Raw genomic sequence first — 27,569 nt, forward strand, 5'->3', positions numbered from 1 at the left:
AAGATGGACCACAGCAACAGGAGGGTGTGCCAAACACTGGTATGGGGAAACTGGCTATAAAGCCCATAAGCCCACCCCCAACAATACACTCCATGCAGGAGGCATTAATTCCCAAATCTCCATCAGCTGGGAACCTAGCATTCAGAACACCTAAGTTTATGGGGGACACCTGAATCAAACAACCACATTCCGCCCCTGGCCCCCATAAACTGATATCCATACATGATGTAAAATATTATGCATTCAGTCTGACTTTAAAAGTCCCCATAGCTTTTTTTTTTATCAATCCCAATGATGTTCATACATCCCCATAGTTCAAGATCTTTTAACTGAGCCATAATACCAAAATATAACCTCAAAAAACCCAGAATGGCACAGAATAAATATTCACACTGCAATAGATGGCATTGGGCATAGCAAAGAAACATTCAACCAATACAAGATTTAAAACAACCAGGGCAAACATCAAACTCTGTAGCTTCAAGTCCAGCAACTCAAACCAGTGACAAATCTTCAAGTCCGATAATTCTAACCAGCAACAAGTCTCTGGCATTCCAATTCCGCCCCTCCAGCTAGGCTACTCACAGTCCTGGAAAACTTCACCGGGGCCGGCAGCTCCTCGGCAGCCATCTCATGGTCCCGGCATCTCCACTGGGTCTCCACTGCAAGCCACAGTTCATCCTCATGGCCCCATGGGGTCTCTATGCAGGCAACCAGCAAACCCGCTTCACACTACCCATGGCCATTTCCAAAACACAAGACCGTGTTGCAAACTCAATGACCCTCTTTCCAGCATTTCTTATACTCCACGATACCAAGTATGGTGCCAATTTGTTAATCCAGGGGGGAATAAAGCAGACTTTGAAGAACAAGACACTCCTTGAGCACTCAGGCTCCTTCAAAAGAGTCGACATTCTTTCTGTTGCCCCAGCACAGGTCAGCTAGCCCAGTCTCAAAAGTTGTAATCTCTCAGTTGCAGCTGAACGGGCAGTAGTTCACCCAAAGATTTTTCTTTCTGTGCCATATTCCTCTGCTCACATCAGTTCATTTCTACGCAAAGCAACCCTGCACAACTTCTCAGGACATGGGCACAAGAGCAAGCTTCTCACACAAACTGTTAGCCCAGTCCAGGCACAGCTCTTTCTCACCCTCATAAGCCAAACCTCACAGTCCATGGTTCTTACTGCATTCAGGTCTTGGAGCTCAGACCAGAATAGTCCTTTAAGCTGTACTTACAGCACTGCGAGGCATCTCTTAGGCCACATTCCTCTTGAAATTCAGCTACAAAAGGCTGAAGCCACATAGTCAAGTGTCTAGCAGCAACCCCACTTCTGGTACCACTTTACTGTTGCAGTCCGGTTCGCATTGCTGGTAGAAATCACCCAACCAAGAGCAGCTTCTGGGAAAAAGAGGTTTATTTGGCTTACAGGCTTGAGGGGAAGCTCCACGATGGCAGGGGAAAACGATGGCATGAGCAGAGGGTGGACATCACCCCCTGGCCAACAGAAGATGGACCACAGCAACAGGAGGGTGTGCCAAACACTGGCATGGGGAAACTGGCTATAAATCCCATAAGCCCACCCCCAACAATACACTCCCTGCAGGAGGCATTAATTCCCAAATATCCACCAGCTGGGAACCTAGCATTCAGAACACCTAAGTTTATGGGGGACACCTGAATCAAACCACCACACGGTCCATCATGGCGGGGAAGGCACGGCAGAGGAGCACGAGGTAGCTCATCACACGTCAGCCACAGTCAAGAAACAAAGAGAACAGGGTGAAGAACTGGGCTATAAAACTTCAAGAGCAGCCCCCATGACCCTCTCCCTGCAGCAAGGCTCCACCTCCTAGAAGTTCATGCAAAATGGCATCACCAGATATGGACCAAGTGCTCAAACACATGCTCCTCAGGAAGGGAGGAGGTGTAGTTTACACTCAAACCATCACACCAGCCATCATGGAGTTTACATCCTAACAAGGATCAATGAACATTAACATATGGCCAGACTCAATGTTAAAAGGTAACAAGTGTCAAAAGAAAAGACTCAAGTCAAGTAGGATTATGGGCAAAGGTCACCAGGGCAGAGTTGTAATGTTAAAATTGTGTGCCGGTTAGAAAGGAAAAGAAGATGTGTTCACTGTACATTTGTTGCGCTGAGTTAGCACCATCCCCCTCCTTTTCATGATAGAAAGTAGCATCCAAAGAAAACTAGAGATCACCCCAAGTGCCCCAGAAACTGAACTGCCAATTCTGATAAGAACCCAGGTTAACCCTCATCCATTGTTGCAGAGTTGCCTGTCCTCCCAAAGCAGCAGAAGTCTGTAGACTCCTCCTCACTGAGCTTCTTGTGACCTGAGTGCCACAAAATACTTCACTACATCGTCCAGTCATTTGGAACCATGTTTTCACCACTTCTCAGCCTGCTCCACCCAAGTTATTCTCTTTCCTAATACACCAATCCCAGAGAACCAGGGGACTCTTGGGGGCTGGGTTGATGGTCCTTTTCCCCAAGATTCTGAAAGCTCTGTTCACTTAAAAGTCAGTACTATGAGCCCAACACTGACTGAGCAAAGCCCCCAAGCACTTGCCTTTGTCCAGCTTCCATGTGGGACGAGGCTGGCAACAACCACAGCAAGACAGCAGCAGGCAGCTGCAAATAAAAAATGCTAATGGAGACCTGATAGGGCGGCTTCCCTAAAGGTATGGCTAATCTTGATTGGATTCAAAAAAGCCTTAGGAGGTTAGTAAGGCATGCCTTTGGGTGTGTCTCTGAGGGTATGTCCATAGAGAACTATATCATGAAAGCTCTGGCCTAATGAATGGTTTGATTCATTGATGGGCCCAAATTTAAATAGAGCTTTGGGAGGTGGTGTGACCATGACAAGTGGGACGTGGTTGGAAGAACTGGAACACTGAGGCATGCCTTTTGAACACTAGATCTTCATTCTGGTTCCTTCCCGTTATTCCTCCCTGCTTCCCAGCCAGCATGGAGTGAGCAGCTTTGTTAAGCCATGCATTATTCCATAATGTTCTTCCTTACCACAGTCCCAGAGAAAACGAATCCAGCACACCATGGTAGTAACCTCCAAAACAGTGATCCAGAATCAATCTTTCCTCCTCTTAACTGTTTCTTTCCATTTCTGTTATAATAATTTTAAGGTAAATCTCCCTAACACACCTAAAGAAGGGTCATTTGAACCAAGATCTAAGTAAGTAGGAGTTAGCCAGCTAAAGGACGCAGACCCAAGGCCGCCAGAGTACATGGAGATATAGCCCGAGGCACTAGGATAAGGGAGAGGCAGTGTGTTCACAGCTCTTCTTGTGGCTGTAGCCCAACACGTGACAAAGAAAACTTGAGCAAGATTTCATTTTGGCTCACAGACAGGTACAGTCCCTCACAGAGGCGAAACCATGGTAGCCTGGAGTGTGACTATGTTTGTGATGACAGAAGCATGGGGCAGCCGATCACATTGCATCCACAGTCAGCAAGTAGAAAGAGAGAAGTGCTGGTGCTCAGATTTCTTTCTCCTGTTTATGCAGTCCAGGATCCCAGCCCATGAGTTGGAATCACCCACATTCAAGACATATAGTACTCCTTCCATGAATGCCCTCTAAAAATTCCCTCACAAGCACACCCAAAGTTTTATCATTATTAATCCCCTAAGCATGTCTTAATTCACTTGAGTTGACAGATGAAATTAATCATCATAGATACTAAGAAAAGGAGGCTGTAATAAGGAGTAGGAGCCTGGCCATGTGAGCCTCCACACAGAACAGGACTGTTAATCTGTGTGCTGGAATGCAATGGAAAACACAAAGGAGTTTTTACATTTTTTTTTTTAATTTTACTTTAGAGGGAGAAAGAATTCGCACCCCAGGCCCTCAGCCATTGCAAACAAACTCCAGATGTTTTCACCACCTATTGGGCATGTGTGACCTTGCACGTGCCTCACCTGTGTGCATCTGCAGAGTTGAACATGGGTCCTTAGGCTTCTCAGGCAAGCGCCTTAACCGCAAAGCCATCTCCAGCACAAAGAGTTTGTAAAGCAGGGGTGGGGGCACACAATGGCTATTCCTGCAATGCTAAAACCATCTTTGTGTTATAGTGTGACATGTGAGGGTACTGAGAGTGGGCTGCTTCAGGAGTCCACATGAAAGGCGCTGGACTTTGGGGGAGTTTGCTGTGCAGATGGTGTAAGGGATTCTGAGAAGTGTTCCGAGGCAACACTCCTAGATTTGGAACCCCAGGGAGCTATGTGCCCCACTCCTGTTCCCATGCTGCCTATAATTCTTCTTGGGATCTTCCTGGCTTTGGGTGTCTGTTTTGATTAGGAATGTGGGAGCTGAGTAGAGGCTCTGGTTGCCTCAGGAAGCAGGGAAGCTGCAGGGTCCCTGGGCGCCAAGGCTTCACTCCTGAGAACTCAGGCTGGTGGGAGGTCCCTGATGCTGACAGAGCTCAGGAGGCCTAGGTGTAGGTCAAGGTGGGGCTTGTGCAAATGAAAGGGTAAAGGAGACAAGCAGAGACAAGGCTGCCTGGAGGGCTTTGCCTCAAAGAGAGCTGCTGAGGTTATTGCACCGGGCCTGAAACCATCTACCTGGCTCTCTCAAAAGCTCTGTTGCTCACTAAAAGCCATGTACCCTGTCTACCCATGTCCTTCTGCCTCACTGTGTGCTCACTGCCAGTATTTAGGCTGATACCCTGTACTAGCAGCTAGCAGAGGGCTCACTCCCCAGCTTACCCCAAGGAGCCCAGAGATAATTAAGTCTCTGGAAAGGAAGCAAGGTGATACTCTGTTGAGAATTGCTCAAATCCCACAAGGACTGGAAAACAAAGCTCAATATATTACAGAACAGAGAAGGGGGGTTCAAAATTCAATAGTCCCCATATTTGCCTAGAAAATTTGCAACTACAGGTTGGGTAAAAGTATCACTGAACAGTGATAACCGCCAACTTGACCCAGGTGCCAGGGTCCTTTGGCCTGAGCTCCTTGAAAGACATCCATCTGAATTGTTTTGTTTTGTTTTGTTTTGTTTTGTTTTGTTTTGTTTTGTTTTGTTTTGTTTTGTTTTTCAAGGAAGGGTCTCACTCTAGTCAAGGCTGACCTGGAATTCACTATGTAGTCTCAGGCTGGCCTTTACCTCACAGCAATCCTCTCACATTTGCCTCCCAAGGGTTAGGATTAAAGGGAATTCTCCACCACACCTGACCCATCTGAATCTTTATGATTTGATCCTCTCTTCCATTTTGGACACTGAGAACACCTGCTATTTACCTATGACCTCATATCACTTCAGAGTTTGTACAACCAGTGTAAGCCACTGTTGCAGTTAGCTTCTCATTGGTGGCACAGAGCACTGAATCAAAAGCAGCTTGTGGGAGTAAAGTGTCTACTTTGGCTTAAAGACTCAAGGGAAAGCTCCAAGATGGCAGGGGCAAATGTGGCATGAACAGAGGCTGGACATCACCTTCTGACCAACACCAAGGTGACAATAGCATCAGGAGACTATGACAAACTATGGCACCCACAAGCCTGCTCCCAAGAACAGACCTTCTCCAGGAGGCCCCAATCCTCACATTCCCGTCAGCTAGGGACCTAGCGCTCAGAACACAGGAGTTTTTTGCTAACACCTAATTCAAACCACAACATCTAGTGTCATTGCACCCCCTTGCAAGGGCTACTCCTCATACTGACACCCCAGCTTCCACCCTAAGATTCCAAAATAATGAGACTAGTCATTTTATGAGTATCATCTAAAATTTTAATGTAAAGTGTTGACCTTGATGAGATTTTGTGAGGATTTAAGAGAGGAAACTGGGTCATTTGGCCTGAAGAAAGCCAGGTCCTAAATTGCAAATGCAGTGTCTTGGTTAACTACTTAAGATAACCAGCAGGTGGCAGCGTTATCCCACCTTAGGCAGGCACTTACCCTGGGCACTCCTTATGGATGGTTAGTGCCATAGGCTCATGGCAACCGGCCTTGAGGCTCATGGACACCTGTGAGGAAAAGAATTTCTTTGCCTTTATGCTAACCCACACAAGAGGCTCCAATCCAGCCCAGAAGTTACTAGGAAACATGGCTAGCCACCACTTCTGTTCTTCATTCTTGGTCCTCTACCCACAATCGCCTGTAGATACCTCCTGCAGATGTATCCTGGGGTGAGGACAAGAGCATGCAAGAGGAAGGGGATGTTTCTGGCCCACTGTCTAGTTTCCAAGAATCACTACCCCTCTCCGTCTATTAGACAGCTCCTTGTATCCACATCCATCACGCATTTCCTTTTATTCATTATCTCTTGTTGGTTGTGAAAGCCAAGCTCAAATATTTTCTGTTGCCCTTTGCTTATTCCTCTGGCTTCTCTCACTCCTCCGATGTCTGTGCTCCTTCCCTGCCCTTCACTTTGAGAGAGGCATGAGGGGACATGTGGGCTTGACTTGGTCAGATTGCCCTTACCATTGTGTCATTGTTATTATTATTTAATTTCCACATCTGTATATATAGCACATGTGATTTTCATGTATATGTATGGACATGCATGTGGCACAGTGCACGTGTGGAAGCCTGAGGACAGCCTAGGAGTGTGTGTGTGTGTGTGTCCACTGTACTTAAGACAGGATTTCTTTTGTTGTTTTGTTTTTTTGCCATTTTATGTGCTTCAGTCTAGCTGACCAGTGAGCTCTGTGCCACATTGCCATATGCATGTTGAGATTACAGATGCATGTGCAACTTTGCATCTGGATTTTACATGTGTACATGGGAATCGAACTTGGGTGGGTGGGCTTACAAGCAAGTGCCTTTAACCACTGAGCATCTCCCCAGCCCCGACCTTGCTATTCTCATTACTGTTTTTTTTCTCTTCTCCTGTAAATCCTTGTGTCGCTGTTGATCCCAGTTGAGTGTCATGAGAAATATTGAACCTGATGTCAAGGACCCTGAGTCCTCAGCACCTCCTAAGCCAGGATCTGGGCCAAGGTGCTGTAATGCAACCTCTTCAAATACAGTCACGTCGGACTGCTCTGTGTCTCAAAGGCCCAATGTTGCCTTCTGATTTACATGAAGAGGACTTGGAGGTAGCTATTTCCCTAAATTTAACCAGTCATAAGATGCTCTGGACATGTTGGCTTCCCACTTTGCTTCAAACCCAGCAGGCCAAAACACAGTAAGTGCTTGGCCAGGAATGCTCTTCCCACAGCACAGACATGGCTCGTTTTTCACTTCCTTGGGATATCTTCCAGTGTTAACCTCCGTGTGAGACTTCTCACTATCCCCCTTTCCCCCCCTCTCTTTCTCAATCCTTCTCTCTCCTTCCACCCCCCTCGGCAAGCACATGCACACACACACACACCCTCAGATCCCCAGCACTCCTTTTTAACCATAAGGTGTTCTGATTTGAATGCGAAATGTCCCCCACAGGTTCGAGTGTTTGAACACTTGGTCTCCAGCTGGTGGCGCTGTTCAAGAACGTGGAACCTTTAAGAGGTGGAGCTTTACTGGAGGAAGTGTGTCAGTGAACTGTGGGCCTCAATGGTTTGTGATCCTGCCCCACTTCCTGTTTGTCCTCTACTTCTTTTTTTTTTAAATTTATTTTTGGTTTATTTTTAATTTATTTATTTGAGAGCGACAAACAGAGAAGTAGGCAGAGAGAGAGAGAGAGAGAGAGAGAGAGAGAGAGAGAGAGAGAGAGAGAGTGAGAGGGAGAGAATGGATGTGCCAGGGCTTCCAGCCACTGCAGATGAATTCCAGACGCGTGCGCCCCCTTGTGCATCTGGCTAACGTGGGTCTTGGGGAATCGAGCCTTGAACCGGGTCCTTAGGCTTCACAGGCAAGCGCTTAACCGCTAAGCCATATCTCCAGCCCTGTCCTCTACTTCTTAACTCCTGCAATATAACCAGCTGTAGCCTATAATGCTTTCCTCACCATGGTGGACTCTTATCTCTGAGCTCTTAAGGCAAAACAAACTTTTTCCTTCCCTAGGTCGCATGTGGTCAGGTATTTGTTCACAGCAATGAAAAGTAACCAATGCAGAATATATCCCCCCCCCCCGATTTACTTATTTGCGTGCATGTTCTCTGCAATCATGCTTGGTGACCTGGAACTTTTATGTTCTCCTTTATATGTTTCCATCACCCAGAACAGAGCTGCTCTTGGCCCAGTCCTTATCTGTTTCTGAATATGTGACCGGACCTGGAAGAGGCCCCAGTTCTCTCTTAGCTTCACTTACTGTCCATTCCGTCTGAGTGTTAACTCTACTCTACATCCAAGGCCATTATTGTACAACTGAAACAGAGAGAAAGTGATTTTCTCAACACCTCATGCAATCATTGGTGGATATGAATTCAGAGCATGCTACCTATACACCACTGACTCAATAGGAGGGACTTAAGTGTGTGATTTGAAGAAACAGTCATGTAATTGCTCTGTGGGAGAACTCTCAGGGTCCATTTCTCCCACAGAGAACAGGATTGTCTTCCAGTAGGTGGCTCTGGCAGAATACTGATGTAAAACATATCATGAATTTCTTCATTTTCAGATACAGCACATTACATGTATACTCAGGATAACTACTTCCAGGGCTTTCCTAAAACATGGCCTCTTAGAGAACCTTTTCCCAATTTTGTGAAGAAAACTGAGAACCAGAATGTCTCAAGGATCAGAGGAAAAGTAGTCAAAGTTCTCTGATTATCTCAAGACTTTGATTGATGTTAAATGCTGCTAAGATGAGAGAGGTTGAGAGAATTTCCAGGTATGGTGGGTGCAGCACCCGTCTAACCTCCCTTGGTTGTTGTGTGCTCAAGAAGAGTCCTGGCTGTCCCCAGAGGTGCCCAGCTTTGTCTGCACATACTTCTTACCACCAAGACTTTCTAAGCAGCTAGCAAAGGAGAGAAGGAAGAGGTCACCTGTGTGCATATCCCCCTGATACGGAGCAGAGGGAAGACTTACTGAGTGACAGTAAACACTTAGAGTCTAGTGGTGAAATCTACAGAGAAGTAAACTGCTCATTAATGAGCTGGAGTTCATGGAATGACTAAAACCATCTGAGGAAACAGGCTGCCGTCATAGTATCAGTGAGCTGACTTGATGCCAAAAGAATCCTACGTCCTGGGTGGTGGTGGCTCAGACAGTGAGCCAGGTAAATTGCAATGGACCCTCTAGCCCTTAAATGTGCTCCTTTCACAGCTCTGGTTCAGCTCGTTGCATCCAAGCTGTTGGAAAATGTTTCTGATCTGGGTCTCTAACTCCAGCCTGCAATGTAAATGCAGTAATTAGAAGGGCAACCATGAAGATGTCAGACACAGGGAAAACACAAGGGAATACAAAGGAAGGGAGACAGATTGCTTTCCCCAGGGTCAGAGCTGTGCTTACTAGGTGGCAACCTCTAAACCTTATAACACTTTGTGTTTAATTCATTTTACCAAAGCATGCTTCTCACTAGAAAAGAGATTGACTGCCAGAAGCCCGTTGTTGCCACTGGGGTCAGGATCAATTCTCTAAGAGATTGTTTCAGGGTAAATTTCTCTGTCATATGAGCTTTTCCAAACATCACCTTAGAAGTCACAAGAGTCTCTCCCCTACCCCACCACCTACCTACCCCTCTCTCTCTCCCTCTCTCCTCTCTCTCTCTCTCTCTCTCTCTCTCTCTCTCTCTCTCCCTCTCTCTCTCTCTCTCCAAGGCTTAGCTCTATAAAGGAGATCTTCAGTGTAAAATGATCTTATATTCAGCCCTCAACCTCAGTCACCATTAATCCTTTCTCTTTTCCAGTTGCTGCCAGAGACATTCAATACAATTTCAATGTCTTGATGCATATCTTGTAACAGATGTTCTTAATTCTAATACTGTAGTTTGGGTAAAATGAGATCCCTAGACATGAGTTAGGAAATTGCCTCCCATGAAAGTTAGTGGGTGTGATGGGGGCAGTAATTGGTTTGTGTGTGTGTGTGTGTGTGTGTGTGTGTGTGTGTCTGTGTGTTCATGTGTTCATGCACATACATGCATGTACATTTGGGGACCATAAGATAACCTTGGGTTCCTTAGGTACTTTACACATTTTTTGAGAGAGTATCTCACTGGTCTGGAACACCAATTTGGCTAGACTGACCAGACAATACACCCCAAGGATCCTCCTGTCTTTCTTTGACTCCCCAGCACTGGAAGAGTGTGACCTATCACACCTAGCTTTTTCTTTACATGGGTTCTGGGGAACAAACTGAACTCCTGCTGCTTGGATGGCAGGCAATATACCTACTGAGCTATTTTCCCAGCCATCTTTTAGCATTTATTGTAGCAGCTGCCCCTACCAAGAAAGAGAGCAATATGGTAAGTCAAGGAATTAATCCATTTGTCTACCATTTTAATCCTGGTTCCACTTCAGAACTAGCCATGTGAGTTTAGCCACGTTATGTAACTTCTTTGAGTCTTAATTTTTTGTCTTCTGTAAATCAGAAATAATGGCTACCTCACACAACTGCAACAAATGCAATGAGTGTGCAATGCTGCAGTCATGGTCTTCCATATGGTTGCCATATACGAATGGGTCTCCCTTGAGTCCCCATAGCCATCCCTCAAACGGGGTAAATGAGCAATACCTAGTAGACTGGCTGATCAATAGGTATAACTAATATTAGTATTGTGGATTAGTTTGAGAGGAAGCCCAGTCTGGTTAGGGTAAGTGCCTTGGGTCACACTGCTACTTTATGGAGGAGTTTGAAGCAGAGAAGAGAAAATGTAAATAATCTCCATCAAGTGTGAAAGGCAGCTTGTATTCATCTTTCACTTACAGTATTATTTCTACTTTGGTATTATAGTCTTACAAACAAAGTCCCTATATCTTCCAAAGGATTGCATAAGGTGTTCACCTCTAATGGGTTGTCACAGTAAAGCTGAATGTACAGCTACATTGAACTCCACTCAAAGTCACATGTCCTTAAGGGAACCATACATAAGATTCCTACAACGTCGGATCCCTCATCTGGCCCTCAAAAATTCTTTTCTACAAATGAATATACATTTAATGCTGTGAGTAGAAATTAAAATGTATGTCAGCCAGTATTTTCCAGCTTCCTTATTTGCAAGAAAAGTAAGAATAGCTTCATCGGCCAAACATTTTCAAACATCATGACTCAACTCTGTGAATAATCTAGACATTCTAGCTCCTTCCACTGTCCTCTATTCTCTTTTTCATCCCAGTTGTGTTGGTTAATCTGGGTTGTCAATGTGAAGATCTTGAATCACCATGAAGACAAATCTCTGGACATGTTTATGAAGGATTAGGCTAGGCTAGGTGGGCAGACAGACAAATCCTGACTCTAGGCAGCATATTCCATGAGCTGGGGTCCTGGATGCATGAAAAGGGAACATGAGGTGAGAAACAACATCCATCTTCTCTTGCTTCCCTGCAATGGACTAAATGTGGCCCAGCTACCTGATACTCCTGTCACCAATCCTGCCCCCATGGGACTATATGGTACATACAAGCTGTGAGCCAGAATCAGCCCTTCCTTCCTTAAGTTGCTTTTGTTGCAGCAATGAGAACAGTAAGTAATACACAAATCACCAATTTTGCTTTCTGTTTAACCCATAAGCCAGTGAGCACCCTTTCATGAAGACATAATATTAAAAACATGAAACTGTACACTGATTCCTACTTTGAACAAACACCTAACTCTTCCTCAGGATGCTTCAAACAGTGATGATGCTTAGAAAATTCTTGATACATACCCATCCCTGTTATAAGAGCTTCTTATGTAAAAATACATTCAACCCTCTACACAATCCTACAAAGTAATAGAATCATAGTTTCCACTGTAGAGAGCTAGAAACTGAGGCACAGAAAGATTAGATGATATCAAAGCCACACTACTGAGGAAGCGTTCTACTTTACACACTTAGGATTAAAGTGAAACATGGTGACTTAGGGCATCATCACATGAGAAGTGTGCACTGGCGGTGAACATAGCTAACACACAGCTAGTGGTGGAGAAAGCATTCACTCACACAGTTGGCACAGTTCAGTCAGATACTGATGGCAATGATAGGGAGTCAAGTCCACCTTCCTCCACAACTAAAGTCCCCACCATGAGGAGGTACAGAACCTCAGTGCAGCCATGACAATAAACCAAGGGGTTATCTATTGTTATAACTCTGTTTGGAGGAGAAAACTCCATGAGATAAAAGGGCAGATGTCCTAGTCATTTCTATGCTTTCAAGGCAGACATGCCATGCAGTAGCTTTCCTCTGGACTGGAGATGCTTCCCTGTGGTGTGGAAAATTGAGATAAGCATTGATTGTGAGGTCACAGTGAGAGGGAGCCTGCTGCCTCAGCTCCTGGAGGGTGAAACACCGGGTTCAGAGGGACTGATCCTGCTGAGCTGGTCTAATAGAGAAGTGGCTGACTACCTGCAGCTCAGAAAGCCAGGGTCAGTAGAGGGTGCTTTTCTGCTAGCCTGTAGTACAGACTATTCAGAACTCCAGGGGCCATAGCAGGTGGAGCGGACAGAATCCACAGAAACTATTTTACTCTCAGCCAAGGCTCAGAAAGGCCTTTTTGGAGGTTTTAGATTCCCATTGCCTTCACAGGTTTGAAGATGAACTGCAGGGCTATAAGGAAGGGTCATTTCTCCTAGCCTCCATTGGTATCATCCATATGGCCATACCTTCCTGTCATCTGTTGACTCTCTCCTAGCCGTCCCCTCCCCATGCTTCCTATGTTTGCCTATGCAGAACTCCTTTCACTCACCTTCTGACTTCTACACTACACCTGAAAGTCAGCCCAGCCACACCATTTCCTTTGCCCCGATTCTTAACCTGGGATCGGCACCTTACATAATGACCCAAGCCAAGTCTGAGATGAGGTCTTTTGTGAACTTGCACCATGACCTAGATGGTAAACGGGTAGATTTTAAGAAATTCTGTCCCAGATACAAAAAAAAAAAAGGGCCATGAGAATAAAATTAGCATGGGACTGGGTAGCCACAGGTTGCCCTTCAGTTAAGATGTCAAGAAGGCTTTTTCAAGTTGGTGGTGTAGCTCAGTTGATAGAATACTTGCCTAGCATGTATGAAGCCTTGGGTTTGATTCCAGTATCATATAAAGTAGATATGATCGTGCATGCCTGTAATTCCAGCACTAAGGATCAGTTAAATGTCATCCTCTGATACATTCACAAGTTTGAGACCAGCTGAGATTTGTGAGACTCTGTCTCAAAAAAGAAAAATGAAATTCTAAAAAGAAGACATTTGAAACCAAACTTATCATGTGACCCAGGGCACATTTCCTACAAAAGGTTTGGAGTGGGAAGCAGCTTGCTGAGCAAACAGCTCCTCTAGACGTATTTTGTGTTTGTCCCCATCACACATGGGTGTGCTATCCTTCAGGCATATGTTTCTATGCTTCTGTATGTGTATGCTTTGTGGCTTCCTCAAGAGCCTGGGAACCCACTGAGATCTGAACCTGGTTCATTTTCAAAGTGAAAATCCCTATGGTTCTTTATCCAATGGGGAAGAGCAGCAGTGGAGGAGTGTCTAGGGTCTTTTCCAGAAGCAGAACAACTCTGATTCACATTCTGCATGCCTCTGACTGACAAAGACACATAGCTGCCCAGAGCAGGAACCAGAACCAGCTAACTAGCACAGCCATGTCAGCTCTTCTTCCCTCCATGTCTCTGCCTGTTATGCCAATCATGTTCCGGAACCACCTCTCATGCCCTGGTCTCCGGTCCTCATTTAAGCCTGACAAGATGAGAAGGAAGCTTATTGTGGTTGGAACATATGAGACTTGAGATCAAATCAGTGAAGCCAATATGGGCTAAACAGTAAAAGGCCCCTGGAAAAGATTTAGAGCTCAGGCCTAGGTGCCTGGGGAGGGGGTTGCCAAGGTGAAGCCTGCATGAGAATAGAGCTGACAAGACTTTAAGAGGTGTGGTATGAAGAGATGGGGAGACTCTGTCCTCGTCAGGCTAGGTAGAGTCGAGACCTCAACTAAGCCAACCAAGGTTTGGAGCAAGAATTGGGACTAGCAGGGAAGCAGAAAAAAGGCACTGAGCCAAAACGCTGCTCAGAGAAACAGGGCCAACAGGGAAGCCACAAGATGAAGGTCTGACTCAACCATCATGCTAATGCTCATCTCTAGCATATTGGATAGGGCATGAAAATAACCGCAGCTTTCCTGAGTGCTACCTGTTTACAGTCAGCCTGCTAAGCAGTTCTCATAATGATATCATGTAGACCTCAAGACAGCCTTCTAAGTTATTTTCCCTATTTTATACATGGAGAAAGTGAGACCAGGAATCACTAGAGGCAAAATTCTAACCAAGAGTTATTGGATTCCAGCCAACCACCTTCCAAGATCTGTTGGTGCTGGAGTTAAGTTCAAGGACTGATCCTGAAGTTCTAAGCTTGATGGCAGTAGAAAAGAGGGGTCTTGGAGAGATGGGAGCCAATTCTCACTGTCAACTACACATGCAACATGAACTCAGGTGCATTACCAGGATGGGGGAGATATTCCCCTTATAGCAAGTGTCCATGTCCTGACAGGTCACATTGTGTCTGTCTTTCAATTCATGAGGAATGTTTCTCAGATTCTTTCATCTGTCATCTATTTTCAGAGCCATAAGGGAAAGGACTGTCAAGGTGGTCAAGGTGGGCAATGTGCTTGGATCCTGGTCATATAGAAGAGAAATCACACTATAGGCACATGTGCATTTACAAAACATATTCTAGTGTCTGCACTCACAGTCCTGAGAGTAAACTAAGCAGCCTGTGTGAGCCCCATTTCAGAGAGAAGCAGGGACATTGAAGAGGTGGACATAGAACCAAGAATGACCTCTCTACCTCAAACTTTGCCTTTGATTCACCAGCTCACCTGGACTTGCCCTGGGGTCCCTCTTCTCCTCTAGCACTGACTTTGCAGTTTGTATACTGGTAAGTAAAGAATCTACAGGTGAAGAGAGCCTGGCTCCCTCATAGGGCAGAGATCAAACATACTAGTGGCACTGAATTGTGACGTGAGCAAGAAAATCATGTTTATAGTTTATAGTGGACATCTAGGGCTCATTGCAAGCAGCTAACCTACCCTGACTACTGAAGTCAGCTTTCTCCTCTGTCTTGCTCTGGCAAATTCACCATCCTTTGGAACATCCAGCTGACACTTTCTAAGCCAAACTTCACTTTATAGGATGCTTTCAATCCTGTTTATGCCCAGTGCTCTTCTCCATTAATCCTAAAATCAGGTGACTACAAAACCACACAGCACTCATCTCTCCTACCTGCTGAAGCAGCTAAACCTAACAGAAAATACAAAGGCTGATCAAAGACCTGTTCACAAGAGACCTGGTGCTGACTTTAGCTTAGCGTCTCTTGTATTATGTTACCCTGAGCACATTTTGTTCAGTTCCATCTCTAAAACTGAGGGCTTGACATCACAGATACCAAAACTCTCTCTAGTATTTAAAGATTCTTACAAGTTGACTCAAAGCTCAAGACAGAAGGATGTGGGTCAAGTTGTCCAAGCTGTGGAAGTGCTCATGGAGGTGATTGACCCACACTGAGAGGGGGAACATTCTCATTGAAGAGGGAGACCTGGTGAAATTGATGTCATCTTTATACAGTAAAAGATAAAACCATTTCCATAGAGGACTGCTCAATGTTTGAGTGGGGGCAGAAGAGAATGATGAGGTCATTGCCTCTGATTTGGTCATACCTAAGTTTGAATGTCACCTTTATTTCTATCCAGTGATATTATAAGAGTTTTATACATTTCTTAGAATTGACTCACTGCTACCACATGCAGAGTGGTGTGTTTTACAAACTGAGATAACACAAATAACACAGCCAGCCAGTTTAGGCAGGGAATTCCCTTGACAAATCATGTGAAAGTGAAGGATAAAGCTCGTCTGAAAAATGAGGGGGAGGGAAGGAGACATCTCATATAATAATGCATGTTTTTCATTTATCTCAGCATCATGTGCCAGACACTGGAAATACAGAGATGAATACAACACAACCTTTGACCTCCAGAAACTCTACATCTAAGTGGAGAAACAGGCACATAGACAAGAAACGGATCCTTTCATGTGATAACCAACTCAGACACGTATAAGAATTCTTATTCTCAAAGCATGACAGACAGAAACACACACTGATGGCCATGGAAATATACACAGAGTCGTCCCTTGCAATACTGGCTAAAACAAACCTGAAAATTAGAAAAAGATCAATAGGAGAATACATAAGCTGTAATTGAGTCATTAGCCTATAATTTCAGAACCTAAGATTATAGGCAAAAAAATGCATTAAAATTTCAAAATATAAAATACCTGTAATTTTATGGGTAGAAGCATTTGCGTGTATAAAAGTATTTTAGTGGGCTAGAAAACTCCATGTCAATCTCCCAAAGGCATCTCCAAAAATAAAATGAACGTAGCTTACAGTATTCCACAGAGGCTGACTCAGGCTGCAGTGGTGCTAATGTATGTCCTGTTATTCTTCGTACCTTCCTGTACTTGTTGTATTTCTCAAACTAAATGTGATATAAGTCTGGTAATGTGTTGCTCTCCATTATCAAGTTCCCACCAATCTTGGATGGCTACAAGGGGGCCTATACCTATTAAATTATCTCTTAAAAAAAAAAAACAAAGGTTATCCCATTTATCTGGCACTATCTTCATTCTCCATTGGAGAATTTGCTTCTCTTTTTCACATGGATGCAGATTGTAAGGAGAGAATCAGCCCATCACACTTCAAAAGGGCCCCAGCTGAAAACTAGGAGTATTTGGGGAAATATGCTAGAGTGCTGCTTTCTTGGTGAACGTGGGACCAGCACAAAGGTGAAGGAGATAGATGCAGAGAACACTCAACTCCTACCAAACCAGATATCCAGAGACACAGAGGCTCCCAAGATCTCATCACTGAAGCAGACCTAAAATAAACCCAACATGACTCAGGGAAATTTGTGGAAGAGGGGGCAGAAAGAATGTTAGAGTCACATGTTGGGTCATTATGCACATAGACATTACCTCTTACCCATAAATGATGGCTAACCCCACAATGCACAATCCATATTCCACAATAATGAGGGTACCTGAAGAGGGGGAGGACAGAGAAGAGGCTAACAATGGTACCAACATGACTGTATATGCTGTGTACATTACTAATAAAATATTTTTTAATTTTTTTAAAGTGAATAAAGTGTCCTTTATATATTAACATAACTTTATCCTGGGAAGACTTTAGAAGCCATGGCCAGAGAGTGGAAGCAGGCTGGGAGGAACTAACCAGTATGGGAGAGGCTTGTCAGGAGCAAGACCTTAGAGGTAGCACCAAAATTTGTTGTGAAGTTCTAAAGATCTAGAGGACTAGGGAGGGAGCTCAGTTATAAAGACCTAAGGCTAGGGTGGGAGCTCAGTTGGTAGAGCATGCATGAAGTCCTAGATGTGATCTACAGCACTTCATAAACCATACCTGTAATCCTAACACATGGGAGCTTGAGACAGGAGAAATTCAAGGTCATCCTAAGCTACCTAGGGTGTTTGAAAGTAGCCACAGACCCTGTCTCAAAAAAACATGGACTTGTAATTCAATGCAATTTATATTTAGTTTTAGATAAGAATTTTAAATAATTTTTTCAGGAATTTCTCAGTTTCTTTATGAATAAATGTTGTCCAAAATAAAATGCTGAAACTGCCTTCATCCCCAACTCCTCTTAAAGGTAGAAACTCAAATACTAAAGTTAGTAATCAATGTCACTTTATGTCTTCTCTATCTCCATGGTCAAAGTCTATGTATTCCCTGACTAACTCAACCCCCCCCCCATTCTAGATCTTCCTGAGCTCTGGCTAAGAATTTATTCATCCCAGACTAGATGACTTGATGCCTGTTACCTTCTCTATAAAATCATTTAGGCCATATACCTATCTCAGTTTCCCAGCTGCTTCTAGTCCAAGTCACAACCCATAGGTTTTGGGCAGTTGGAAACAACTGAGCCTCCTGTCCTCCAGCCTGCCATGTTGACTTGGAGCATCCCTTCCTGTAGTTCTTCCCAAGCAGAATGCAAACCAGAACCACCCTGTTCTGGGTATTTCTTTGATCCAAAGTACTTCCCTTCTTGGTCAAATACCTAGGCAGTGAAGAATTCGAGCATGGATGGTTTGTTTCCCTATCCTCTCCTTCTCCTTGTAGTCGCCTTCCTAAAACATGATGAGGATATGATTTTATGGAACAAATTGGCTGGTGTATAGGACCCAAATATATTTTATCAAACAGGTTTGGATGTTGCTGTGAAGATTTTTTTTTTTTTTTTTTTGAGATAGGGCCTCACTCTAGCTCAGGCTGACCTAGAATTCACTATATAGTCTCAGGGTGGCCTTGAACTCACAGTGATCCACCTACCTCTGCCTCCCAAGGGCTGGGATTAAAGGAATGTGCCACTATGCCCAGCAAGATTTTTTTGGATTAATATGTTAATTATTATAATAATTAATATTAATAATAATATTAATAGGATTAATATGCAAATCACTCAACACTGAATAAAGCAGATTGTACTCCATAATTAATGTGTGTAGGCCTCATCCAATCAGTTGAAGGTATTGAGGAAAAGACTAAGTTCCTCCAAGGCAATGAAAATTCTGCCAGTAGGTGGCCTTTAGTACTCAAACTGTAATATCAACTCTTCCCTGGGACTCCAGATTGCCAGCCCAGTCTACAGAGTTAAAGCTTGCTGACCTCAGCAATATACACTCAAGCCAATTTAATGATTTATTCATCTACAGAGGGGCAGATTAAGTTGTCAATATGGGTGATAAAAGAATTTAGCAAATTCATTTCTTCTCTACAAGAACCATCTTTTAAGGCTATGGTCTTAAGTAAGGAGGTCAAGAACCTCATCGCAGGAAAATGAACTTAAAAGAGATAGAAGACTGTCGGGAACCATGCATGACTCGAGAAGGAAAGTGTAAATTTATTATTATAACTGGATCTTAATTACACCTTATGACTTTGAATGAGCCTTTTCAAATCTTCAAATCTTTGAGTTTCTATTTGTTTCATAAAGCCATGAGAAATCAATGAGGTTGAGCCTGTAAAAGGCTAGACACTCTGCCTGATATGCAGTAAGTACTCAGCTAATTATAGGTATTATTGTTATCATTAATATTGGAGATTTGACAATGTACCAATTACAATGTCAGATTTAATTGGGATCACACATGCTGGACAAGAGGCTTCAGTGAGGGTGATGAAGGTCAAGTTCAGATAAGTTTTAGATGGACAAATCTCATTGAGTTATAAAATCCAGGCAGGAGGTAGAGTTGGAAGTAGAGTGCGGTCACCTGTGACAGGACAGGTGTTTGTGGTCACTGGAGGCACAGGTGAGAGACAGAGTAATCACTGTAATCCTCTCTGCCTCTAGTGTCCAGATGTTTTGATTCTACTAAGTTTGTCTTTGATCCAAAGAGGTGCCTAGCATTGGTAGTATAATGGTGAGCCTAGCTGCCTTCCAAGGAGGGGCTTGACTGGAGCCAGTCTCACTGTTTGCTGTGCTGGGTAAGGAGTGAGAAAACTTAAAGCAACTTCAACCATGGACTCCAAAGAGGATGGGAAATTCCCCTGGAAGCCCAAAGTAAGCCAAGGCCAAACACTGGGCTTTTTTTGTGCAAATATTTTGAGAGAAACCAAAGTGATGATGATGTGGAAGAGAGATCGGGGCTGTCCCCTTGCACAGAGGCAAGGCTGATGAATACACAAGGATTAGCACATTTGAATCATTGACAGTCCTCTCCCAGAGCATTCACCATGGGCAAGCCAGTATCTACAGGATCTCCAAACTGCTGACAATGGTTCTAGAAACTGCTTCTGAAATTAGTGTGAGGAGAAAGCAGAGAGTAGACATTCAAAGACACATCCTCATTTCATAATGTATGCTCCTCCCTTTTGGCAAGAAATGTCCTAGTGTTTCAAAAGTGAGGGTCTGGATGAACTGCCCCTGCAATTCCAACCTTTCTTTCATCCTACATGGGTGGGATTCTCACCTCCCTGTAACTTGTGCTCAGCCTTGTGAAATCTGAAGAGGCAAGAAAGAACACTAGATGCCTGCTATCTGGTCAGGAACAGTGAAGAAAAGGTAAGATGCCCAGTATGCTGTGTCCCACAGAATCAAGGCTTTAAAGCACGTAGTGCTTGCAATTTCTTGAACATGGTAGTGGATTCATAGATCCGCATATGTGATAGAGCATATAGAACTATGACAGACAGAGGGAGAGAGAGACAAGTTACATTGAGGGAATCTAAAAGCAATACATAATCATTTCAGAATCTTGGACTCAAGTGATCCATAGTTTGGCAAAATAGTGTCCCTGGAAGGAACTGTGTAATGGGAACACAAAATCATTGTCAGCCCTCTTTTAAAACACAGGCTTCTAGGGAAATTATCCACATACCATAGGACCCTCCCACAGTGAATAGTGAAAAGGCTTTTAGTATATTCTGTGAGCTGTGCATCTTCAACACAATTAATTTCAAAATAGATCCCCAAAGAATTCACAGTTCACTTAGTCATTACCTCAAGCCTCCTAGCCCTTAAGCCCTAGACAACTAGTAATTTACCTTCTATCTCTACAGATTTTCCTGCTTAGGCTATTGCACAAAATATGTGTTCCTTCTGACTGACTCATTTTACTTAACAACCATTGTAGAAAGCACCAATATTTCTTTTTATTGCTAAATAATAATACAATGCATGGTTAAACCAGAGTTAACTCACCCTTTCAATATTTGGTGGACATTCATCTTTTTTTTTCTCTTTGGGGGGGTATTGTGGATAATATTCCTATGAATATTCATGACCACTTGCTTGAAGTACATTTTTAATTCTTAGGGAGTAGAACTGCTGAATACTATATTGACTCTTTATCCCTTGATGAAGTGCAATACTGTTTCTTAAACATCTCCATCATTTTAAGCCCCATCTAATAGTGCATGAGGGTTCCAATTTCTCCAAATCATATCAATGGTTTTCATTTATCTTTTTATTAAAACTATTTGAAAGGATGTCAAGTGGTTATCTCATTGTAATTTTAATTTACATTTCTCTAATGGATAATGAAGCTGAGTATCTTCTCATATGCTTTCTGGCCATTTTTTATATTTTGTGTGAGAAATGTCTATTCAAATCCTTGCCTACTTTTTTAATTGTGTCACTCATCTTTTTATTATTGGAAGCTATTATTTCTTGTAATTGAACATGGAATTAGAATTAACTCTATTAATGTTTCAATATTTTTGAACAGAATATTAAGGAGAAGTACAAAGGAATCCAGAAACAAAATAATACTTTTCTTTACCAAGTAAGATATTCTCAAGAGAGTTAAGCATAAGAAAATATGTATATCATCAGCCATTAAGGAATCAAAATTTATCTATAATGAGATATAACTAAAATCATATCTAAATAGATACAGAAAGAAAATCCTTATAAAACAAAAGCTGAGAAAGATACAGAGAAACTGGGTCATTTTCACACTGCTAGTGGGGATAAAGATAATGCAGCCATGCTGTAAAACACTCTAACAGATTATACAATAACTAACTATGCAACTGCCATACAGTCCAGCAGTTGCACTCTGAGGCATTAACCCCAGAGAACTGAAGACTTGTGTTTACACAGAAACAATCATTGTTCAGAGAAACTTCACTCCTAACAGCCAAAGTGTAAACACTGAACAGAAGCAACTCATGGTAGGGAAAGCCTGGCCAGAGTTTGTCATGGCCAGAACTTGTAATAGAGCCTCCTCACATCTTGGAAGATCAGCAAACAGTGTTTGGCCAGAACCAGAAGTCGCCTGTATGTTATTTTAAGATCCACTCCCCAACCCATTTCTGCTAGCTAGGCCATAGTCCCAAGGGTCTGACAACTTCTCAAAACAGTACAACCATCTGGGAACTGAGCATGCAACCTCAAGCCTGTGAGCTACATTTTATATCCAAACCATAACATACCCAACCTTAAGTCATCCAGATGCCTTTTGATTGGTAAATAATTTAAAAGACTATAGTGAATATATTCTGGGTTACTATTGTATGAAATACTGAAGAAATTAAGCTACATGAGAAAAAGACAATCACAAAGGTTCACATACTGCATGATTTCATTTATATAACAGTTTTGCTTATTATTTATTTATTTATTTGAGATAGACAGAGAGAGAAAGAGGCAGATAGAGAGAGACAGAGTTTGAGCACACCAGGGCCTCCAGCCACTGCAAACGATCTCCAGACACATGTGCCCCTGGCTAACATGGGCCCTGGTGAACTTGAGCCTTGAACCAGGGTCCTTATGCTTCACAGGCAAGTGCTTAACCACTAATCCATCTCTCCAGCCCTATATACCATTTTTGAAATAATAAAATTACAGAAATGGAGAGGTGAAGAGATTGCTTAATGGTTAATGCGTTTGCCTGCAAAGCCTAAGGACTCATTTTTGACTATCCAGGCCCCGTGTAAACCAGATGTACAAGGTGACACAGGCTCACAAGTTCACACATGCACACAAAGTGGTGCACGCGTCTGGAGTTTGAGTGCAGTAGATGGAGAGTCTAGCATGCCGATACTGTCTGTCTCTCTCTCTTACAAAAAAAAAAATTCAGAAAAAAATTATAGAAATGGAGAACAGATGAGTGGTTGTTAAAGTAAGAGATTAGAGTGGAGGTAAAGGATAAGAAAGTGGGTGTGTCTATAAATAGTCAACTCAACTCCAGGAAACAGAACAATGAATAAGTCCTGAATCTTGATTGTATTAATGTCAACATTTTAGACCTCGTGTTGAATGATAACGTTGCAAGATGTAACCCCTAGCAAGGTGTGGTAAATTCAGGACTGCACCAAATATCTCTACATTTCTGATAGTATTCAGATCTACCATTATTTCAAAATTAAAAGTTAGGTTTTAAAGGAGAGTGAAGCAGTGCCTGCCTGTATATATTTACAACTCCACTAGTTATTGACTGTGATGTTGGAAGCACATTAACACTGTCAGTTCTTTTGAATTACAAAGTGGAAATAATGTATATTCCCACAATTATAATAAGAATCAAGTAAAAATAAAAGTAATATAATCTGTAAATAATAAGAGCACACCAAATTCACCTCCAACCAATACTCTAGAGTCCTCTGACCCAATTCCTTCATGAATATAACAGTGTCAGAAATGTCTACTCTTTATCATTTGACTTGTCTACAAGAAAGGTCCAAGAACATGTTAATCCATAGTCAAGTTGGAGTGAGGGGCAGTTACTAATATGACAGACAGCATGTAGGTGCTTTGAAGGCTCAGGCTGTAAGGAAATAGCCACGCCGATATCATTTTTCAGGCCTCTTGCAGAGGAGGAACTAAAAACAGCTCACACTATCATAAACTCTGCATTTTCTGTACCTAGAAATAGGAAGTTTTCACCCACCTGGCTAAGCAGCTTTCCTGACCCACATTAGGAACAAAAATAACCACATATCTCTTCAAAGTTGGCATATGGATGACATACATAAACACCACTCTTTTCCAAACCCAGTCATGCCTGAAGGTGCCAATACTGTCATTACTGCCAAATTTATTTAAAACTGAATTGCCACCTGTGGTGGTTTGATTCAGGCATCCCCCATAAACTTAGGTGTTTTGAATGCTAGGTTCTCATGTTTGGGAATTAACACCTTCTAGAGACAGTGTATTGTTGGGGGCAGGCTTATGGGTATCATAGCCAGTTTCCCCTGGTCGGTGTTTGGCACACTCTCCTGTTGCTATTGTCCACCTTATATTGGCCAGGGGGTGATGTCCACCCTCTGCTCATGCCATCATTTTCCCCTGCCATCATGGAGCTTCCCCTCAAGCCTGTAAGCCAAAATAAACCTCTTTTTCCCACAAGCTGCTCTTAGCTGGGTGATTTCTACCAGCAAAGTGAACCTGACTGCAACTCCATCTTCATTCATACTTTTTTCCATTTAATCAATTCTCTCCTTTATTTAAATAACTTTGTTTATTGAAGGAAGTAGAAAGACACTAATTTTTTTAATATCTTAACATCTTTGAAAGCAGCATGCTATTTACAATCAATGGCATATGATGGTTTAATTAGTATAATTATTTCTCTTTCCTAATGGAATATATAATCATGATGTTTTTGTAATCAGTGACATTTTAGATTCTATTAAATATGGAATGTCAGTTCCTTAAATGGAAAACCAGCTTTGCTTATTAATAATAGAAGGAACCATTTAAGTAAGTACCTTTTGTTAAATTATATTTTAATTAAATTTTCAACATAATTAAATTTCAGCCAGTGTGTGCTGCCTGCAAATATTTTAGCTTGAAGCCTGTTTGTTTATCTATTAGCAAAGAAAATTTAGCAAGTAAGAGAGGTAGTCATGGCTAACTAATACCATACTGATAGAACTCTGGGTGAAAACACCTCAAACCTTCTCTTTGTAGTAAGTGGCTCTTTGATTAAAACATGGGGAAAGGTTGAGGAAGGACATTCACAGAGAACTGTATACCACTTTGGCTGGAGGTGGACAGTAATGACCAGACCATGCCGAGCATAAGGGGGGAGTGCAGTGCAACAGCTGTGCCCTGACAGATTAGGTTGCAGTTAGACATGTCAGCTAGAAGTCCAGCGAGCAGACTCTTTAAAAATGTCCAGTGGGACAGGCTCAGAAAGATAAATACTGCATGACCTCTATCATGTGCAGTTCCTCACCTGGCCCATTATCAGTTAATTGTAAGCCATAGTAAATGTCTATGATATGGACATGTTATTAGAATGAAGGTAGGAAAAAGGGTGAGTAGAGAGGAAAGGTTAGAAGGGCTACTAGACAACAAATAAATGATCAACAAAAAAGAATAAAAAAGGTATGGACAGGCCTGGGGATAGAGGAAGAAGGGGGTGGAGCAATACACAAAACTGATGGCAACATGAATCACTCCTGTAGAAAACTTCTTCCAGGATACTATTTGACAAGTCATTACTCTCAATAAGGTGGAAGAGGGACTCAAACAGAAGAACTCCATAAGATGTGGAGAAAGCATGACCCTAAAACCATGAGCTCTTTCTGATAATTTACAGGGCCAAAATTAGGACCCCTCCCCACAGTGAACTGTTGGTCAGGGGGACATGAGGACCCTAAAATAATCCAGACCATTGCCAAAACGCTTGATGACCTGCACAAGCCAAAAGCTATTTCTGAAAATACCTTTGCCTGCAGCCACAGGATGTCAAGTGATCATGCTGGAACTGAGAGGGAATCCAATTTCCTCCTGGCTAGCTCTCATGGTGCTGGAAAGTGCTATGAGAGCAGCTGGAAAATAACAGCTGCCAACTTATTAATTAAGCAGGGGATCCTGCCAGTTATAGAATCAACCAGCTGAGAAGAGGTATACACTTGTGCAATAGTGTCACACAGCCAATGTAGGTAACCAATTGGCCACAGATTACACATGAGACCAGCTCAGTGGAGGAGAACTCATATCTGGCTCTGGGAACAAAGCCAGATTCACTAGAACAGGAACCCAATAGGCTCCAGAGAGAACCTCCACTGCACTCTAAGAAGAATAAATATACACATCAATATATCTCTTTAATGACTAAGCTTGTCCCCTTTTATTCAAACTGTTTTCACTATTAGTTGGAGAATCTTTTCTAATTTATACAGATATAGGAGAATACTGAGAACAAGGACACATCAGCACATCAAGAATAGAGAACAAAGCCGGGTGTGGTGGCACATGCCTTTAATCCCAGAACTCAGGAGGCAGAGGTAGGAGGATCGCCATGAGTTCAAGGCTACCCTGTGACAACATAGTGAATTCCAGGTCAGCCTGGACCAGAGTGAGACCCTACCCCGCCAAAAAAAAATAGAGAACAGCTGTCTACCATGAGATAAGTCTCCTCCACCTCATCTACCCAGGCCCAGAAATCATTACAGGAGAAGTGGAGACATGAATGCTGCTCTCATGGCTGGCCTGGAAACCAATTCCAGAGAAATGACAACAGACACTGTGTGTCTCCTTCAAACATCATGTTTCCTCCACTCCTGCAGAGACTGACTGAGGCCTCTTGGTCCCCAGTGAAGACCCTCAGCAGAATTGGGATAGTGGAGAGGAAGTTTATATGGGCAATATTTTTCTAAAAGAAATAAATTTTAAAAAATGTCCAGTGAAGGAATAGAAAAACAAAGGGTGTTTCATTCCATCATCTATGTGTATTAAATCTTACGCATTCAATGTATGTACTACATATTCTTTTAAAAAGTATACATTTTATGATGACAGAGACTAAAGACTTAGGAAACAAAAATAATATTAATAAAATGAAAATAGGGTCTGCAGAGATGGATGGCTCAGTAGATAAAGTGATTGTCATGAGAGTATGAAGACCTAAATTTGGACTCCTAATGCCCATGTAAAACTCCAGGTAGGGTGATGTATGCCAGGAATCTCAACACTGGAGAGGTGAAGACAGGGCACATCTGTGGTTCATTGACTAGCTAGTCAGGCAGAGGTGGTGACTCTAGTTTCAACAAGACACCCTATCTCAAAGAAAAGGGTAGACAGCAATAGAGGAATACACCTACTGTTAACTTTGGACTCTGTACACACGTGCCCATGCACATATGAACATGCACACATGCCACATACACACAATGCAAAAATTAATAAATATAACCAAACTGAAAATAAAACATGAGAGGTTATGTGGATCAGTGATAACACTGTGCCCTGACATAAAGAATAAGACTAACACAACTATTTACGTAAAATATAAACAAAAGTATAAGATGCCAAGAGCATTTCAGGTATAACACAGTAGGTACTCCGTAATGCTTGCCTTTAAGAAAGTATCAGGAGCTGACTTGAAAGTCTTCAAGAATGCTAAATGGAACTGAATTCCTAAAACTTTCCCCAGGGCCATGTTATATAACTCCCAAGCAGACCCAAGAATGGGTCCTTTTCCTCTCGACCCTCACAAGCATCCTGGAGGCCAAGCAGACTCCCTGTAAGTCTAACGCAGGTGGAAGCTGTTTAGGGACTGAGTACACTAAGCACTTGTACAGATAGGAAGCCGAGACCCAGCAGAAGCACACAATCCCATAACTACAATGGTTGTTTTCCTTCCACACTTGCACAGATCTGCCCTTACCCACATGGTTTGTAATACCCCTGGCCTGTGCCCCACCAATAAAATATCAGTAGCAAGCAGCATTGAGAGTTTCCATCCCTGACAGGGCAGATGTTCATGTCTAGGGTACTGCCTAGGAGGCACTGAGAAGCTGATTGACTGAAGACCAGCAGCTCACTATGAAGGCAGAGTTCCTTAGCAGACAAACTGAAAGTAGAAATAGCCAGCAACATCAGTCCTACTTCTGGAATGTTTCCTATGATGGTATGTTCCCTAGAAGCTAAGTGGCAAAAACTCAGACCTGTGGCTGCCTAACATCTTTGCCTCATAGGGCAGAGGATGGAGAGAGAGGTAATGAAGGTAATGTCAGGTTTGGGCAGCCACACTATGAGAGTTTTCCCATTCTCCCAAAG

The sequence above is a fragment of the Jaculus jaculus genome, chromosome 1, assembly GCF_020740685.1.
Source record: "Jaculus jaculus isolate mJacJac1 chromosome 1, mJacJac1.mat.Y.cur, whole genome shotgun sequence".
Lineage (NCBI taxonomy): Eukaryota > Metazoa > Chordata > Mammalia > Rodentia > Dipodidae > Jaculus > Jaculus jaculus.